The sequence below is a fragment of the Cottoperca gobio genome, chromosome 13, assembly GCF_900634415.1.
Source record: "Cottoperca gobio chromosome 13, fCotGob3.1, whole genome shotgun sequence".
Classification (NCBI taxonomy): domain Eukaryota; kingdom Metazoa; phylum Chordata; class Actinopteri; order Perciformes; family Bovichtidae; genus Cottoperca; species Cottoperca gobio.
The window spans coordinates 27,412,112-27,418,764 of NC_041367.1; the positions used below are offsets into that span (position 1 = coordinate 27,412,112).

General features: G+C 40.7%; 1 long non-coding RNA gene across 1 annotated transcript; it reads right to left on the bottom strand.

Moving 5' to 3' along the window:
• Positions 1-768: 768 nt before the first annotated feature.
• Positions 769-3,023, bottom strand: LOC115018096 (uncharacterized). The gene is made up of 3 exons (XR_003833323.1): positions 2,762-3,023; positions 2,151-2,306; positions 769-1,154 (listed from the first exon to the last, which is right to left on the bottom strand). It is a non-coding gene; the product is annotated as an uncharacterized LOC115018096 (long non-coding RNA).
• Positions 3,024-6,653: the final 3,630 nt, after the last annotated feature.

The window sequence follows — 6,653 nt, forward strand, 5'->3', positions numbered from 1 at the left end:
GACTGGACGAGCGGGCAGATAAATGGATGGATAGCTGGATGGATGGTCAGACGGATGCTTTATTTTTCCCTGAGGAGATTTACGCATCCAGTAGCCAAAACAAAGCACTGACACACAAAGGAATAATGAATAAAAACATAAGAATAGGATAAAAACACAGCAGTGAAATGATAGTCCAGCCACCAGAACTACTACAGAAAGCTGAGATAAGAAAGTTGAAAACATAAAAATCACAGTACACAGACAAAGCTGCTGGAGATGCTGCAATTTAACACATGCCCTTTATTGCTTTTATTTTTAAAATGTGCTCTTGGTTCTCAAAGATGGAGGACAGTGTTTGTGCTGTATGGATGGTGAATTCCACAAGGTGGTTTAGATATTCAAGGGTAGAAAAAAATAGAAAAATAGAACTTTCGATTGTCTGGTCTTCACATCAATCGCCCAGCTGCTTCCTGCTGCACATCATGTAGTCAGCATTTCCTCTCCGCTTTGGAATGGATCACATATTTGAACCCAATATGCAAAAATGACACTGTGAAACCCTGAGGCCGCTCGGACGACCACCATCCACACTCCCTCCCATCCTGTAAAAACCACTCACAACTTGTTTCCATCACTGTCTTCCTGTAAGTCATTTCTAAGCATATGTTTAGTCTCAAGTCTAAACAAATAATCCAATAACATGTGAACAACTTCATTCTATCACTTTCTTTCAGCGTAGAGAAGAGAAAAGAAAAACAGGAGATTGTTTGTTTGAAGATTTGTAAATGTATTTATTTATTCATTTATTCACTGCCCATTTTCTCTGCATATAATTCTTTAATTTTTATGTTAATGGTCGCATGGGGTGGTGGCCGGGTTTTGATGACATATCTCCAGTGGAAATCCTTAGACGGCTTAGCCTGCCCATCCAAAAATAGCTGCGAAATCCGACAAAATAATAGAGTGGTGGTGGTAGTGGTGGAGGGGGGCAGGAGGGGCTGCTTTGCAGCAGCTGAGGCTTTGCATTCGAATGGCAGGTTCTGTCTGGAGTGAAGGGGAACCCCCCCCACCCCCCCAAGCCCTCCATCACCACAACGTCCAAGAGAGAGGGAGAGGGAGAGAGGAGGGGTTATCGAGTCCTTGCAGCCAGGGCCCCGACTTGTTCCTGAATACTAAATGTGGCAGAGGACCAACAAAGTGAGTTGTCTTTGTTTTGTCAAGTGTGCCATGACAAAATGCTGGGGAGACCCCCCCCCTCCTTCTCCCAACACCTTCATACACACACACACACACACACACACTGCTCGGCAGAGGGACCCGCTTGTTTGACCTGCTAATCATCTTTGCATAAATACAAGGACGCACATATGCACCGACAACTTGAAAGGGGGTTTTGGGGGTGGGGTTTGGAGGGTCACAGGTAGGTGACCACAATACCTGTAGCAATGCATTTGCTATGGGAATAGCTGGCCCTAAGACCACCACACATACATGCATCCATAGTAGAAAGGATGATACAGACATGCAGAAATGCAGAAATACAATCTTGAGAAACGTGTTAAGCATGTACACACATAAAGACAAGGCAGACACACAAGCCACACACTCTTGGGAAATGTGTTTGAACATGTACACACACACACACACAGAGCAAACCTCTATTCTCACTTCAACCATGCTAAATATTCATGAAGCTTGACAACAGTGTCCTCTCTCTACCCATCTGCCTCGCACTGTCCCTTGCTCTCTCTCTGGAGGTCTTTGTCTTAGTCTTTCATCAATGTGGCTGCTGTGTGTGTGACATCAGACAGCTTTTGAAAGGTTTATTATTAAGCAACCGGCTGTCGTCCTCTTCTGATAGTCGTCCTGCCGATGACTTGATGTATCCCTACATGTCATACAGTGTCAAAACACCTCTGAATGCACCCTGTGTGGGTCTGCTAACATGGCTGGATGTCGTGTCTTGGAAAGGGTCAAGGCCAAAGTATACTTGAAAAGCACTAGCTCACTTGTCCAAACTGTTTAATGCTGTTCTGAAAGGTCACACTAGAAGGCACCGTAATAGTGTTGCACTCAGTTGTAGCCTGGAAACCCTGCTCACTTTTTCAACTCCACACATCCAAATACCTCTGTTGGAGTATACTGATATCATAATGTCTTCTGATTACCTTTTTGCAGATGTTGAGTGAGTGCCAGTGTAAGCAGTTCCATATTTTTGGCTTGCTTGTAGTAGAGTTAGTTTTGATGACAATGAGATGGAGGTTGTTGTCCTGGCACCAAAATTTCAAGGCTATGACCTCCTCTGTGCACCGTTTCGTCTCCGTCTGTGAATAGGCCAATAATAATAATAATAAGAATAATAATAATCTTTATTTGTATAGCACCTTTCATACAAGAATTGCAGCCCAAAGTGCTTCACAGCAAAAACATAACAATTAGTACAAGATTAGACAGAATAAGAGGATGTACAGTACAATAATCACAGTGTTGATGTAAATAAGTCTGAACTACCATTATAAAAATAGCAGAATTAAAATAGTATAAAATAGCAGATAAAATAGAAATAAAATTGGAGTATTGTGCCTAGTTTCCTTATCTGTGCAGTACTTAACAACCCTCCTGTCGGAAAACCACATTCTTCACACCATCAACTGTCAGGGCCATATTTTGAAAGCATGAGAACAATGGGCCCCTGTGGCCCTTCAACTGGTTTACTCCCTTTGCCACCCATTCCCGGTAGTCTTTGATTTACGTTTACAGCGGCAATCTCTTTATTGACCTTTTAACGTATAAAACAAAGACGTCTCAGTGAGTCCAGATTCTTTTGGCAAAACCTTGGTTAAAGCCCTGTTACGACTAGGTGAAAAGGTGGACCCAAATGCCAGATGAGGTTTAACAAAAAAGAGTTTATTCTAAAAAGCTAATCAAATACAAAAACAAGGCAACAATTAAAGTCAAAAACATGAACCAGGGTTGGCACGAAGAGGCACGCACGAAGAGGGACGCACGAAGAGGGACGCACGAAGAGGGACGCACGAAGAGGGACGCACGAAGAGGGACGCACGAAGAGGGACGCACGAAGAGGGACGCACGAAGAGGGACGCAACATGGGTGTAACGAGAATGACAAACATACAAAGAACACTGAGACAGACATATATATATACACAGACACTAATTGAGGGAACGAGACACAGCAGGGAGAGACAGGCAAACACACAGGAGGAAACTAATGAAGGTAACGAGACACACCTGGGGGAGAAAGGCAAAAACACAAGGGCAGGAAGTAATACAAGACATGACATAAGGGGAAGAGAACATTTCAAAATAAAACAGCAAATGCAAATCCAGCGTTGTGACAAGCCCGCTTCATAAATAAACAAAACCCTGTTTGTTAAGTTTTATGAAACCAACGGTTAAAGCCAGTTTTTCTCCAATATATTCTTTGATCTTTCACTTTTCCACTAATTGTGTAAAGAACATGTAAACACATTTATCAGAGAAACTTCCTCTTTTTCCCGTGGTAAAACAGTCTACTTGATCTCAAGTTTTTCAAAGGTTCACACTGTACACACTGTTACCTTTACACATTCAATCATTCAATGTTAAATGTTCACCATTAAAAGGATAAGATAAAAACATATAAAATATCATTATTAAATGGCTAAAGTAAAAAGATATGTTTTTAGCTTACTTTTGAAGATATTGAGCGAGCTTGCCTCCCTAATGTCTGCAGGTAAAGTGTTCCATAGCTTTGGTGCGTAATTGTAAATGGCTGCATCCCCAAGTTTCTTTTGGATGTTTCAGGGAACATTTAATAAACCAGTAGTGGATGATCGTAATGTTCATAGGGCACATAGTTTATTAGAGAGTTGGCAGTGTAACTTGGTGTGGTTCCGTTTAGGGCTTTGTATATAAGAAGGAGGACCTAAAGTCAATTCTAAAAGTTACTGGAAGCCAGTGTAAAATGTAGGCTAATTGTCTCCCCTGAATTGTAATGTTGATTATTATTCTGTTTGTATAATTATGATTATCATCTTAGTATTTATTATTTATATTACTTATACCATTTTTCTTATCATTAGACTGCTATATTATGTTATTATAAAAACTCATATCCTCTGAGATTGAAGTTACATAATAAAAAAAGTCAAAAATCCAACACAATAATAAATGGAGCGACATCGACCCCAGCGTTCAGAAACTAAGGCAAAAATATCCGCGTTTTTTAAACTCACACAGCCTGAATCAGCACCAGTGATGCAGATGTTAGCTCTGCTACTACGAGCAGCCAGAGTGCAGCTCGTCTGCTGTTGGTCCAAGTCCCGACCAGAGCGGTAGTTTTTTTTACCATTAAGTCCGATTAGTTGTATTCATGGTATATCCTGGGAAAAACATTCATGCTTTCGATCAGTGGCGGAGGGGGATGATGCTGTTTTTTTTTTTTTCAAGCAGCACTTTATCGCGCAGCAAAATAAAAGTCTAAAATCATACAACGTTGCCTGATCACTGGCTAGGAAAAACTGTCAGTTGCCCGTTTTATTCTATTGCTGTCTAGATTTGGATTCATTTTTTTGGAGTTTTTTTTGGAGTTTGTTTGTTTATGAATTACCTCGAGGGCCAGATCAAATGGTCCGGAGGTTCCCCACCCTTTCAATAAAACAAACGCCCGCCAAAAACACATGAACGCCCCCGTATCTAAAATATTGCTTCCTGCGCCCCCCGACGACACCTGGGAGAGCGCTACAGCCCCCGTTGAGAACCCCTGCACTAGTTTGTATGCATCATAAGTGATGACAGTAATAACTGTCACACACCTGGCCAATCACCTGCATAAAGAACACAATTCTTCGAAAAAAAAAACCTGTTTAATGCAGCCCCTTGATTTCATCATTTGAAATGAGGATGACTCATTCCAATAAGGACATGGTTTGAAGGACACTAAGGCTTTTCAAGGCACAGGGTTAATCTATTGTCATTGCACAACATAGGGTTGCAAAATAAAATGCAGCTGTTGTCTCTTTATGCTACATAAGAAAAACAAAAAAGAAAACTATGTTTAAATGGTGGTGAAAATATTTGTTTTACCCTCCAACACACATTTCTTTGTGAGCAATCTATATTGGATAACATGTTTGTACATATGTGTGTAATCAAAAATATAAAAAAAAAAAAAATCAGAACAGCTGGACCTCTGGTGCGGTTATGACAACCTGGAGCTGAAGGCTTTTAAAACTGTGGAGATGGCTATGGAATTCAGGAAGATCCACCCAACACTGCCCGCCATCACCATATTGAACAACAATTTGTCTGCTCTGGAAACCTTTAGGTTTTTGGGATCCACCATCTCCATCCCAGGACCTTCAGTGAACCTCCAACAAATACTCCATTAATAAAAAGACCCAGAAGAGGACGTAATTCCTGCATCAGCTCAGGAAGTTGAACCTGCCTCAGGAGCTGCTGATCCAGTTCTACACAGCATCATTCTGTGTGCTCTCTGCACATCTACCACTGTGAGATTTCGATCAGCCACCAAACAGGAAAGGAACCAACTACAACAGACTTGTACTTTCTGCAGTCAGGACTGCAGAATGTATCATGGAAACATTATTGCAGACCATCACACTTCAGGGGGGCCGTCAACAATGTTTGGAACGTTTTTTTCAAAAATTTAAATATGACTGAAAATACACATTACAGTAACAAGAATCCAATATATTATTTGTGAAGATAAATAGTTGTTTTCGTAAAAAACAAAACATTTAATTTACACAACATTGACAGTCTTACTGTTATTAATGTTACCCATGAATCGTCTTGCAATCACATGAGTTAGCTAACCTGTGCTAAATCAATGGTATCACATGGCTAAAGAGTTAGCTACGGCTACGTAGTATTAATTTAATAGCTTAGCTTATCGTATACACCATAACAAGGAATGTTTATGGCACTTTAAGTCACCCTAAACGTTAATTTTACGTCCAGTTTAATATGCAACTAAATGTTATACATTTGTAGCAGGGGGTGCTGTTCTGTGTCGCTTTCAGAAGACTCCTGCTTTAACATGTTAATATCATCACTGTCAAATATAAACATAAGCATTACTGTCATTCCCACCTACCTCAAAACAGCCTGTTACATTACACATTAATTCCAGCACCCTTTGCACTACTATAGTATACTACACTGTTTACGAATTTCATTGTGTTGTTGTTTTATATATATTCATATATATATACTTTTATATATATATTTATATCTGTACATAGAAGTCAAATGTGTAAAATGTTTATGTTTCCATTGAGAGCAACCAAAAACGGGGGTCAAATTCCTTGTATTCCTGATTCTGAAAGTCAAAAGAAGAATGGTCAAAGACTTCTCAGCACAATATTGAGCACTAAAGTACTCAAAATGCACTATAATGATCATATTGGAGGTGATATTGTTGATATCTATCAAACTGCCTTATACGGTCTACCTCCAAGACACACACAGGGTTAACAGGCTGCCAGTGTTGTGTGCTTCTGCTTGTGGGCATGGTGGCCAAGGTGTGAATGTGTGTCAGATGGCTCAGTAGGCAGCCTGGCAGCCGGCGATGTGGCAGTGCCCACACCTATGGGGAGCATCGCACATACACATTCCCTCTACCCCCATCCCCAGTGCCCTTAAGCC